Below are 13,638 nucleotides of genomic sequence, written 5' to 3'. Positions count from 1 at the left end.
GTGAGTTTGTGAAGAAGGGGTCTCTAATACACTGTTGATAGGATATTATGGAAAACAAAATGAAGGTTTCTCAAAATTTAAGATAGAACTAACTACAAAACTATCATATAATCCAGCAATACTACCCTGGGGTACATATCTAAAGGAAATGAAATTAGTATGTCAAAGAGGTATCTGCATTCCAACTTCATTGTAACATTATTCACAATAGACAAGATATGAACTCAACCAAAGTATCCATTAATGAATGTATGGATAAAGAAAATATAAAAAAACACCCATACATGCAGTGGAATACTATTCAGTCTAAAATGAAAGAAATCCTGTCACTTGGAACAACATGGATTAGCCTGCAGGACATTATGTTAAATGAAATAAGGCAGGCACAGAAAGACAAATACTATATAATCTCACTTTCTTGTAGAATCTTAAAAGGAATTCATAGAAGCAAAGAGTAGAATGGAACTTTCCAGAGTCTGTGTGGGGAGTGGGGGAGATGTAAGATGAGGGTCAAAGAACACAAAGTGTTGGTTAGGCAGGATGAACAAGTTCTGGAGATTTATTATACAGCATGATTACTGCAGTAAATAATAATGATAATAATAATAATAATAATAATAATATATGCTTGAAAATTGCTTAGGGAGTAGATCTTAATTTTTCAGCTTTACTGAGATACAATTGACAACAATTTATGCATTTACTACATACAATGTGATTTTTTGATATACCTATATATTCTGAAACGATTATCCTAAACCTGCTATTTAGCCTATCCAATACCTCCTAGTTGTTCGATTATCATTATTTTTGTGTGTATGTGTGTGGTAAGAACTTTTGAGATCTACTTTCTTAACAAATTTCAAGTATTGCATATAATACAATATTGTTGACTGTAGTCACCATGCTGTGATCCCTAGGATTTATACATGTTATAATTGAAAACTAGTATACTTTGACCAACATATGCCCATGTCTCTGTTCCCCCAGCACCTGATGATATTTTAAAAATTCTAATTCTGAGAGTGGACACTAAATATACTCACCACACACTAAATAATGTTACTATGTGAAGTGATATATATGCTAATTGTCTTGATTGTGAGAATGATTTTACAATGCGTATGTACATCAAAACATCATGCTTTTACAATGTGAAATATACAATTATTTGTTAATTATAACTGAATAAAGGAAAAAAAACAAGATTCCCAAAAGACACAAAAACCTTAAGCAGCTCATGCTCAGTCCTTTCCCTATTAGTCTTCATTTCTCCCATTCCTACAAATATTTTCTTTTCCCCACAGCTTTTTTCTCAAATACATACTAAGAGGAAATAAGTGAATGGAAAGTAACACATGTAGAGCAGGTACTATGTCAGACATTCTCCCTGGTCTATTTTCTCCAATCCCTCAGCAAATTCTGTCCCTTCTTCCTTCCCAGTGTCTTCAGAATTCAGCCAATTCTCCCCATCTTCCTACCACCACCCTGGGCCAAGCCAGCACCATGTTTCTTTTAGATTACTACCTTGGCTTCCCTAGGATGCCCTGCTTCCCTTTGTCTTCAGTTTAACCACACGATGGGAACTAGTGGTTCTTTTACAACAGAAGTCAGGCCATGCCTGCCTGCAATAAGAATCTGAGGAGGCTCCCACCACACAGAGTAAATCACAAACCCCCTATATTGGGCTTAGAGGTCATGCAAAATCTGCAGCCCTCCTATTTCTCTGACTTTATCCCCCAGAATCACTCCTTTGCCCACTCTGCTACAGCCAGGTGGTGTCTTCCCTGTTGTGTGAAAAAGGTAAACAGGTATCTACCTCAGAACATTTGCACCTGCTCTTCTCTCTGCCAGAAAGGCTCTTCCATCAAGAATCTTCATGGTCATTTGGAGGTGTTGCTAATTACCTTATATAAAAATGAATGCTTTGTAGCTCTTACCACCAGAGAATTTTGTATGTATTTATTTTCTGTTTCCTCAAACTTGGCCTGCCCACTATTGTTTAATCTAAGAGGGTAGGGATATTGCTTATTCTGCACACTGCTGGGTTCCCAGCTGCTGGAAGAATGTTAGAAACAGAGTTGGTCTCAAACTGGCTATTTAACCTATAAATAGCTGTGGAATGAATGAATGAATCTGTACAAGCATAAAGAAAGGTAAACGTTTTCTCCTATTTTTACAAATGAGGTCAACATTGATCAGAAAGATACAGTGCTCTGTGTACAGTCACACAACTACTAAGAAAAAGAAAAACAGACCCCAGGAAACTTTTGCAGTCAGGAAAGAAAAGACCTAGGACAATAGTGACAGAATGGTCTTACAAATGTATCATACATTATTGCGGTATCTTCCCTAACATCTAGATTAATTTAAAAATCTTATTTAGGATCAGGTAGTATATTACCCTGGAAGGACTGTTTCTAATGGAATTTCAGATGCACTGATGGTTCTGCTGTGTGGCATCTTAGGGCAGGAAATAGCTATGCCCCTGGTCCTAGGATTAGACTCTCTGCTGTCTTCTACCTGTGAATTCTGGAAGAATAGATTATTAGTTAAACTCACTTGAATATAAAATCAGCTTATATGGCATTCCAGCTCTGAATCTTCTTTAATCTAGCTTTATACAAAATATTTGCAGATGAGCATTTTGTAGACACCCTAAGTGATGGTTAATTTTGATTTTCAACTTGACTAGTTTCGTTGATGCTTGCTTAAGAAATTAGTAAAGCACTCCATTGTTTTTAATTTGTTTCCCCCCCCCACATTTTTATTGGTGCATTTAGTTGTACATGATGATGGGATTTGTTGATACATATTTACATGCATACAATATAAAAATAAATTTGTCCAATATCACTTCCCAGCACTCCCCCGTTCCTCCCTGCCTTTTAAACACTTGATCCCTTTCTTCTACTGTTTTTCCTTTGATTTTTCAGAAGATTCACCCCCATCTTTCGTTTCCATTTTCCTCTTTAGCTTTCGAATATGAGAGAAAACGCATAGCCCTTGACTTTCTCAATTTGACTTACTTTGCTCAACATGGTGGTCTCTAGTTCCATCCATTTTCCTTCCAATGTCATAGTTTCATTTTTCTTTATGGCTGAGAAAAAAAATCCATTTTGTAGGAAAGATAGTGAAACGAATTGGACATAACTTTCCCATGTTAATATATGAATACACCACAGTGAAACTCCACATAATGTACAACCACAAAAATGAGATACTAATTAGAATAAGTTATACTCCAAGTATGTATAATATGCCAAAATATACTCTACTGGCCTGTATATATAAAAGGAACAAATAAAAAATATAAATAATAATAAATGCTGGAGTGGATGTGGAGACCAAAGAATAATTTTACACTTATTGATGGGAGTATACATTAGTACAACCACGATGAAAATTGGTTTGGAAGTTCCTCGAAAGACTAGAAGGGAACCACCATATGACCCAGCTATACCACTTTTTGGTATTTACCCTGAAGACTTAAAACCATCTTACTACAGTGATACATGCCTACCCATGTTTATAGCAGCACAATTCACAATAGCCAACTATGGAAACAGCCTAGGTGTCCATCAATGGATGAATGAATAAAGAAAATGTGCTATATATACACAATAAAGTACTCTTCAGGGTGTCTTGAGGGTGAGTCCACAGATATTTGCCAGGTGGGACAGCAAACTAAGAGAAGATTTGCTCTGAATGTGTGCAGCACTCTCCAATAGACCCAAATGGTAAAAAAAAGTGGAAGAAAGAGGAAGCCTATACTTGCATAGAAGCTCCATTTTGCTGCCACCATCTCTGGACATTAGACTCAGTTTCTTTAGTTTTTCAACAGGAACTCACACCAGAGACTCTCCAGGGAGCTTCTGGGCTTTCAATCTCAGACTGGAGCTACATCACTGGTCCCTCTTGCTTTGAGGCTCCGATTTCCTGGACTGAGCAGCTACTGGTTTCTATGACTCTCCAGCATGCAGACGATCATTATTGGACTATCCAGCCTCTGAATGTGAAATGTGTACATATGATTTGCTGGGGATATAGCTCATTGGTAGAACATTTGCCTAGCATGTGAAGGGCCCTGAGTTCTATCCCCAGGAATGAATAAACAAAACAAACTCCTGACTATGTTGTACACCGGGAGTGGTTCTAGAGAAACAGAAGTGTAAGGACGGATTTCCTTAATTGCCTTTGTGGTTTCTTGAGTAGGCTTTCTAATTTGATTCAATCTAAAGTTGCTAAAGACTCTCCTTCTGGTACTATGAAGAGCACTACCATGTTCTCCATACATGAACTGTCTGAAGAGATATGCAGAGTAAAAGAATTTGAAACCCCTAATTCATTATTTGTGAGAAGCAAGGGATTCAGTGATTCTATACATGATACTTTTGAACAGTTTTGGAAAACCAAGAAATATAATGGTGTTGATGGGTTGCTTCTACCATCACTGGGAAAAACAATAGAGGAAAATCATGACAAAACAATGATCAAAATGGTCTGGCTCATGTAGACCTATTCAATAGATAAGATAGATAGTAAAATAGAGGCAAACAGTCATGGCAATGTCCCCCCTCAAAGGTTCATCTTTAAATGTAAATAGCACTCCATGAAATTAGCCTGTAGACACATACCAAAAAATTTTCAGAACCAGAACCCTTGAAGGGGAGGCCAGATCCCCTTGAGGAAGTACTCTGATACACTAATAAACAGGTATACTGTTCTCCCATCCTTTTCCCAACTACTCTTTGTCCTGAAGGGATGGGAAAAGGCAAAGCATGAATGAAGCCTCACACAAGGGTTAAAAGGGCACAACCAATCAGTAGGTCATGAGCCAAACTAATGGCTTTGACACTTTTCCAATACTTGATTAGCATAGATATTGACCAATAGCCTTAGCATTTTCCCAATACCTGATTAACATAGTGATCAATGCTCCTACCCCGTAGCTGTTAAGCCCTAGACTAGTATGCTTAGGTGACAACCTACTATCAGGTCCTCCTTGCCCAGTGAGAGAGCTCTGTTTCTTCTCACTTGAGTAAATCCTACTTTTTCACTCTCACCTTCCATTGTCCATAAGTTTGAATCTTCAAATTTGTGAGAAAAGAAACCAGAAAGAAGTCACTATACTAAGTGGGCATTTTTCAGCCATGGAGAGTTGCAACGTGGTCATATCCCACTTGCCCGATACACTGCCAAAGAATCCAGTCCTGCCTGCTGAGAGCAGCCACTAACTCCAGAGAGCAGCTGTAGCTTCTGCAGAGGGCTATAATCCAGTGATTATAGCAGCAGGGACTGAGAATACAGTGTCACTCTGGTGTTGGCTAAAAATAATGGTGTTCCCAGAAGTGAAGTAGGTGAGGAATCTATTAAATTCTTACTTGATCTGTATAAGAAGAAAGATTCCAAGACAAATGGGTGTAAATCTACTCTGAATCATAGCAACACAGAATCATGTAGAGATCCTTAACAAATCCCCAGACTTGAACCAGTTTTCAGACCCAGAACCCTTGAAGGGCAGAGGCCAGGTCCCCTTGAGGAAGTACTCTGATACACTAATGAACAGGTATACTGTTCTCCCATCCTTTCCCCAAAGGGACCTAGGCTCTTTCACCAGAGTAACTATACATTGAAGGAAAAAGTAATAATCAGAACTTTTGGGGACTAATGCACATTGGCTCTGAACTGGCATCAATTCCAGAAGATCCAAAATGTCACTGTGGGCCTCAAGTAAAAGTAGAGACCTATGGAGATCAACTATCAATGGGGGTTTTAGTCAAGGTCTAACTCACATTGGTTTGGTGTTCCCCTGAACCCAACCTGTGGCTGTTTTTCTCTAGTTGTTTCAGAATGCATAAGTGGAATTGATATACTTAGCATTTGACAGAATCCTCACATTGTTTTGCTTCTCTGCATTTTTCTCTTCTTCTGTCTTTGCCTTCTCGGAATCTGCTCCTTCAACTGGACATAAAAAGTTATCAGCTATAGATTAAATAGAAGGTGGGAAGATTATTGAAGCCAGGCAGAACTTGAGCAGGAGATAAGAGAGGGGAGATGAGACTGGACTCTCTTGTTAATTCCTCTTCCACACTGTGTTCTCTCAATATTTCTGTGGCTCAAAAGGAACTCCCCGGGACACCCAGGTGGAAGGGGTCTCCCTCCTGGAGAAGCAAGTCCACTCTGCCCTGGCTGCAGCAGTATGCAAGCTCCCCCAGACACCCAGGTGGGAGAGGTCTCCTGCCTGGAGGGGCGAGTCTTGAACTTCACATAGGGCAGGATGGTTGCTCATGCAGGGAAAATGTAGGGAACAGAAAACCATATTGAACATATATCAGTATTCTGTCACATATCAACGATAGAAAATTATAGGTGATTTAAATTATATTTAAAAATTTTAACCAATGTTGATCTTAATTAAATTATAACAATTCAATTTAGTTGAAATAACTTTTTGTTTTTCAAGGAATATTTAATAAGGCAGATAACGTGCTTATCAAACATGTAATTTTATGTCACTGTAAGTAAAACAAAACATCCTGTTCACTTGGTAAAAATGACCTGCTTTATGCATGTACACTCAGTGCAATTAAAAATACTGTAATTATAATTTCATACCATAATTTGAATATGTGCCCCATCATTTCTTTTTTTTCATATGGAGAAAAACATTACTTGAGCAATCATTTGAGGCTTGGACAAAAATCCACAGCTATATCCCTCAGGGTAATTCTATAGTCTTCAAGGGAAGAAGACACAAAGGAAGCTTAAATTCAACCCTTTAGAGAGGAAATTCCAGATCGCATGATCACATCCACCAGGAGAACGTTGGTGGCAATCATAGTACAGAAGCCAAGAAGCTGTTTCTTTACACAGTAGTTATCATATACATGTATTTCTGCTGCAAACATCCACTTCACCTGTGTTCAAGTCCAAGCCTTTAAGTAAGCTGACCCGATTGTGAATGTTCTACTTGAATCTTTTTATTTATTTATTTTTTTAGTTGTGAATGGATACAATGCTTTTTTTTTTTTTTTTTAATGTGGTGCTGAGGATCGAACCCAGTGCCTTGCTCATGCTAGGCAAGCTCTCTACAATTGAGCTACAACCCCAGCCCCAAATCTTTTTTTTTTTTTTTTTTTTTTTTTTAGTTGTAGATAGACGCAACTTCTTTATTTTATTTATTTTTTAATGTGTTGCTGAGGATCAAACCCAGTGCCTCCCTCAGACATGCTAGGTAAGCACTCTACCACTGAGCCACAACTGCTGCCCTTGAATCTTAACTAATTTTCTTAACCGTCAAAACCAGAGTTCTGAGAAAGAACCTTAGGAATAATGAGCAATGTATCAGCCTGGACTCCAAGTTGGGCCCTGCCCTTACACTGGGCTTGTATTTAATCACTGCTTTACTGCCACTTCCACTGCACCAGCACCTGCAACCAACCACACAGCCATCATCCATAGCATTTTTTTGAGGGGAGGGGCTCTACAGGGGATTGAACTCAAGGGCACTTGACCACAGAGCCACATCCCCAGCCCTATTTTGTATTTTATTTAGAGACAGGGTCTCACTGAGTTGCTTCTCACCTTGCTAATTTCCTCAGGCTGGATTTGAATTTACTTTTTAACTCACCATCCTCTTGCCTAAACCTCCTGAGATGCTGGGATTACAGGTGTGTGCCACGGCGCCCAGCCCCATTGATAGCATTTTTGACCACCCTCAAGCATCTCATATTGCACCTTTGATTTGAGTGTGTGCTTATTTGGTACTTTGACTAATAAAGTGACAGAACAGGAATTGTTACATTTCTCAATAAAGGTGAACTTCTCTACTCCCAAAGTATGCTCATAGACAAGTTCTGCATGTCCCAAGCAGTTAGGATTTAGGTCATTAAGAGAATTCAAAACTACCCCACTGCAAGCAAGAGTCAGCCCTTCCATATTTCTCCATTTAGCTCTGCACAGAGCTACTATGCCTTTTTTTTGCAAGAGCATCCAAAGAAAATGGGTCAGTTCCCTTTTGGTTAATAACAACAAGGCCTTTATCTGAGTCATCACAGACTTTCTTTTTCACTTCTACTATTTTTTTTACTCTATTTTCAATAAATTTTCTTTCAGCTTTTACTAGTTTCTCTCTCTCTTCTGCACTCTTGTAAAAAGAAAGAAAGAAAGAAAAAGAAAAAGAAAAGCCAAAATTCCCTTCTCTTTTTTTTTCAAACTCCAGTGACACATTGCATGTGAGAATGTATGCATTCTCAACTTTCTTCTTTATGTCAGTGTGGCAGGCCCCCTGGTCCAAAACCAGCCCTATGATTAAGCTTGTATCAGTTTCATATTTATATTTCATATCCATGATCTCAACCATGAATAGGTCAATAGTCTCATCTTTTTTTTAAAAAAAATGGTCAAAATGGAATCCACTACAACTTCTGTTAGGACATCTGCCAAGTTAAGCATCAACTTTTGAATGGAGAGATGTTCTGGCCCCATCTATAAGTGTCTCCCTGTCCATCTCTCTGCTTACTTTCATTTGTTCCAAAAACTCAGAAATGTAAAGAGCTGCCTGTTTGAGCTGCTCTATGATGACAAGGACGTGGTACCCTCACCAGTGATGTCATCCTGGGAAAGTTATGCCCAATCCATTCTACTATCTTTACCATTCCCATCCTACCTCCTTTCCCCCATTCCACCCTGTCCCAATCACACAAACCTCTACTACTCCCTCCCCCTGCATGTTGTGAGTTAGCATCCTCATATGTTTCTAATGAATTCCTTTTCTAGCCCATATATAAAAGGATTAGCCATGAATGGAAACAGAAGTGTTATATGCAGTCATTGCATTTCCATGGGCTTTTGATGGAACTATTTAGAGGAGTCTTGGTGCTGGGGGATGTATTATACAGGCATAACCCAAGCAGACTGTGACTCTTCTAACCTAACATGGTGAAAGGAAGATATTGGCGCACCTGTTTTGATGGCTTTTTGACCTTTTGTGACTTCTTTAGTTAGTTGGACTGCTGCTGATAGGCACCTACTGAAAGCACAGAACATACAGACCATGGAGCAGAAGGATGCCTCGAGCTTGACCACAAGTTGGTCAGCATATTTGAATGAAGGGGTTTCCTGCAGTTAGGCCTCAATCCAGGAAATACAATAGTGGGAAATGATGATAGTAGAGGTTGATATTTCATGAGCATTCTCTGCATTCCAGGCACTGGCCCAAAAATATTTTTTTTATTTTACCTTATTTATCTCTCATAAAAACTTAGAAGGAAATATAGAGAGGATAAATAGCTTGCTCAAAGTTACTTAGCTGGTAAATAGCAAGCATGGGGTTGGAAATCCAAATATGTCTCTGTATATGTGCTTGCCACCAGCTGACTACTACCTCTCTGATAGTCAGGACTTGAACATCTGTGCAGAATCTAGACAGGAGTCAGATGCCACGGAGGCGCTCTGGACTCTGTTTCTCAGTTTCCGCTCTGGGCACCTGAGGCCTCAGCCTGCTGTCTAATGCTTTTCTGCCACATAGAGTCATCTCTTTCCTAATCAAATGTTTTTTTCTGATGTCTGTAAGTAGAGATTTAGAAATAAACCTAGCTTTGGGCAGCTGGAAGGGCTCAGAACTTGGAGCTCAATAGTAAAGTCTCAAGTTATAGAAAATTGCCTATTTAGAAGTAGTTTCGATTTCCAGCTCAGCAACAGATACCTGGGCCTCAGAGGAGGAGATGCTGATCCATTGGGTCAGGTATGGAGACATATAACTTTATGTATGTTTAAAAAAATTTTTCCAAATAACTTTGATATCCATCTGAGGTTTAAAAATCCATAAAATAGACTCTGGAGAAAGCAAATTATCCTGGGGAAAAAAGAAAAGAAAATCATCACAGTGTATATATGTTCATTAGATAAAGTGATAGAGCACTTCAATCACTTAATCCTGGAGCACAGGAGAAAAGAAACAGGCTCTAGAGCAGTTTACTCTCCAAGCCTTATGTTTAATTAAGAGTCCTGAATAGTTTCCTGTTAGCACATAATTGACATCTCACCAGCAACCTATAGTATAGTGTATATGCTGTTATTAAGCATATGAGCACAGAGGGTGCACATCTAACTCTGCCCAGAGTCAAAGAGTTCCCAGGAGATGACCTTTATACAGAAGGCATAAATATAATGAGTCCTTTCTTACCTGGACACAAAACTTGGGAAATTTTAGAACCTGAGTGTGAAGAAGTGTGTTTTATATTATTATAATAATAATTATTATTATTATTATTTTAGGTATTATGAATTGAAACCAGGGCTGATTAAAATTCAGCCACTACCACAGCCCTTTTTATTTTTTTTTTTGTTTTGAGACAGGGTCTCACTATGTTTCTTAGAACCTTGCTAGGTTACTGAGGCTAGCCTTAGACTTGAACTCCTCCTGCCTCAGCCTCCAAAGTTGCTGGGATTACAGGTGTGTGTCACCATGCTTGGCTAAGAAGTTCATTTTGGAAGAAATCATACAGCTCAGTGAACCAGCTCCTTTTGTTCCATCTGACTAAGATTCCATTCCATGGACCACAATGCAAATCACCTTCCACTCTTTATACTTCCCCACCTTAGCTGCTCTTCCACCTATTGAGAGTGAATTCCTCAGGTGAAAGCTTACAACAAGAAATTAAAACCGGAGTTGTGACAGACTCACTGGTGTACTTTTATTCATCTTTTGTAGATGTTACCTTCATTCCATTATGAATTGCATTTGCCATTGTTAGTTGCTGATTGAGTTATCAGATATTTGACACATGAACACGGTTCAAAAAGATAAAATCATACATATATTCTCACCTCCCATTTTAATGAGGTAATGTCTCACCCTATTTGCTCAGGTTGTTTTCTTTATGAAGGAATATCCTGCCTCTAGCATCTTTAAATGTTTATTAGGGAAAATACTTTGCAAATACTGATTTTACCCTGACAAAAATAACATTCCTTAAGAACTGCAAGAGACCTTAGGGATCATATACTCCAACTTCTTTTGACAACTTAGTGCTGAAGATTCTAGAAAATAGGCAGGGTTTGGGAACATGGTAGAGGTGGCCACTTGACAGTTCTGGTTTTCCTATTGCTAATTGGCTTCTGTGCTTTATCAGCAGTGGTTGCAGTGTTGGGAAGGGGATAAGGCTCCCATGTTGATCTTTAGAGTGTGTCATATCTTTTGGCCCTGTCTATACATCTTCATTCCTATAGCTGCTGGTTAATTCTTGACCCTACTAACCTGGACAATAGCAGTAACTTCTTTTAGACCTTCCTGCCTTCTAACTTATACATTCCTCCCCTTAGTATCATCAAATCTATTTTGAAATCCCTGATGTACACAAATCCATGTGAGTTTTCTTAAGAGGTACACCAAAGAAGAAGAGGAACTGGAGTCTGATTAACAAAATCATGAGCACGGGGCTGGGGATGTGGCTCAAGCGGTAGCGCACTCGCCTGCCATGCGTGCAGCCCGGGTTCCATCCTCAGCACCACATACAAAGATGTTGTGTCCGCCGAAAACTAAAAAAAGTAAATATTAAAATTCTCTAAAAAAATTTAAAAAAAATCATGAGCATGACCATAAACATAATCCCTAGCATTTATTGAGGGTTTACCATGTGCCAGAATTTGTCCTGTGAGGTTCATGTAAATTATCTCATTAAATTATCATAGCACGTCTATGATACAGTTAATATAATCATCTTTATTTTAGAGATGAAGAAGTATAAGCACTAAAAGAACAGGTGATTTGTTCAAGTTTCTCAGCTGCTATGTTGCAGAGCTAAGTTTTGGTCTTGGGTCATTTGCTTCCAAAGGCTGTGTTGTTCACCACTATGTTGGGTTTTGATGGCCAGAAATGAAAGAGCAAGCTTATTTGGGAGTTCCATATTTTTGTTATTCCTTAATAAGTAGTATACTCTGTCAGATTCTTTGTCAGTCTTTTGCATATTTTCTGTGACTTCTGTTTGGAAATTATTTTGAAATAGAATTATGTGTAGCACCAATATATTTCTCCATCAGTGCAATGTCATAAAGAGTAGTTACATTTCCAGACCAATCTGTCATCTATTTAAGCTATTATATAAATCCTCTCATTTGTGATTAAAATACAAGAGAAAGTATAATGCCAGCATACAGCTAATAAAAATGGAAAAGAAAAAAAAAGAATGCCAAATGTTATTGTATTTTAATCTGAAACAATAGTGCTTGAAGGAAAGGAGGATGAGAGAGGAGATAGAAACTTTGAGATTTTATATCATGTGTAAATACTTTCAACAGCTTGGGAGTTAGATGCTTATTTTATCCAATTGCATTTCAAATTTAAAGATTTTGCTTTGATTTGATATAGTTGTATGGGTATAATGTTTTTGAACTTCGAGCAGTCCAAAATAACAAGAACTTTTGGTTACCCCTTTAGTAATCTATTTCCTTCTGCCATTAACACAATCCAATATGGCGGATGGAAGGAAAAGTGTGCAACCAGCTAGAAGAAGCTGATATTTCCAAGGGGCATTTGTAATGTAGCAAGTACTTAGTCTTTTTCTGATATAAAGTATATTCTTTCAGGTTTGAAATGGATTAGCCATGCTTTTGAGAAAATGACATTAAAATCCTTTCATAGAATACAAAAGCAAATGCTTTGGGTAATTATTTTTTTTCACAAATAGCATTATCCTTTCTCTTTTCTTTATTTTCAGGCCACTGCTGAGGTACCTCTGCAGGGCCTCTTCTTTTAAATCTAGTTACTCCTGAGTTCTTATTCTAGGGGAATATAAAGAGAGTTGCAAGAATGGTTTCAGATAATCTGCTGTGAATTGTGCCTGGGACAAGTTTGCCCTGCCCGGTTGCTTAGGCTCTGCCCTGTTCCCATTCCACTTTCTTATATTTTGTTTCTTTGTTTCATGACACAGTTAGTCACTGGGGTGGAAGTAAGTTTTTTAGCCCCTGTAACAGAAATTTTGCTTCCTTATTATCCATGGAACTGGAGTTTCAACTCAACCTTGGCTGCAGGCAGGAAGAAGTCTTGGATTTGACATTGCTAAGGGAGTTAGAAACATCGTTATTTTCAAAACATGTCACAAGGTCATTGATTAAACACTAAAGCAAGTAACTCAAACTGAATCAGTTTGAGAGAACCCTCCCTCCTCTTGGACTCTCATTTTGGCCCACATTAAATACATTTGATTTAAAGCTTACTGAAAACTAAGGGTTCCAATCTCAATAGTCAGCACCACAGATAATAACATAATTTTCTCCAGTTTGTAAAAGGAGGAATAATGGACCTGAAAAAATTGGATTTACTTTTACTTTCTTTGCCTAGCAAATGATATTGGCAAAATTGATTTAAGATACCTAGTATTTGAAGTATTTGTGGTATAATGCTTTGTAAACCCTGCTTAAGTGATTCTCTTTGAAGTTAGTCCTGGAATTGCTTTGTTCTTTGGAGATGCCGAGATAAGCTCCTAAATGGACATCTATTCACCAGAGGATATGACATCTAACTTGCCTAAAGTTCTCAGAGACATGATAAATACCGTGACATCCTATTTATTTTTATTTTCTACTTAGAACTGCAACTCTGAAATATTCCTGTGAAACTAACTGTTCAGTTGC

At 38.2% G+C, this 13,638-nt stretch overlaps 1 pseudogene across 1 annotated transcript; it reads right to left on the bottom strand.

Annotated features, from left to right (window-relative positions):
* Positions 1 to 6,773: 6,773 nt before the first annotated feature.
* On the bottom strand, positions 6,774 to 10,754 carry LOC308656878 (T-complex protein 1 subunit zeta-like; annotated as a pseudogene). Its single transcript has 4 exons — positions 10,725 to 10,754; positions 7,741 to 8,619; positions 7,262 to 7,486; positions 6,774 to 6,949 (listed from the first exon to the last, which is right to left on the bottom strand). The product of its transcript is annotated as a T-complex protein 1 subunit zeta-like (transcript).
* Between the last annotated feature and the right edge of the window lie 2,884 nt (positions 10,755 to 13,638).

Source organism: Spermophilus citellus (genome assembly GCF_964194105.1).
Source record: "Spermophilus citellus genome assembly, chromosome: 1".
Classification (NCBI taxonomy): Eukaryota; Metazoa; Chordata; class Mammalia; order Rodentia; family Sciuridae; genus Spermophilus; species Spermophilus citellus.
Note: the sequence above shows the minus strand (reverse complement) of the source record. Positions and strands in the feature narration are given on the sequence as shown.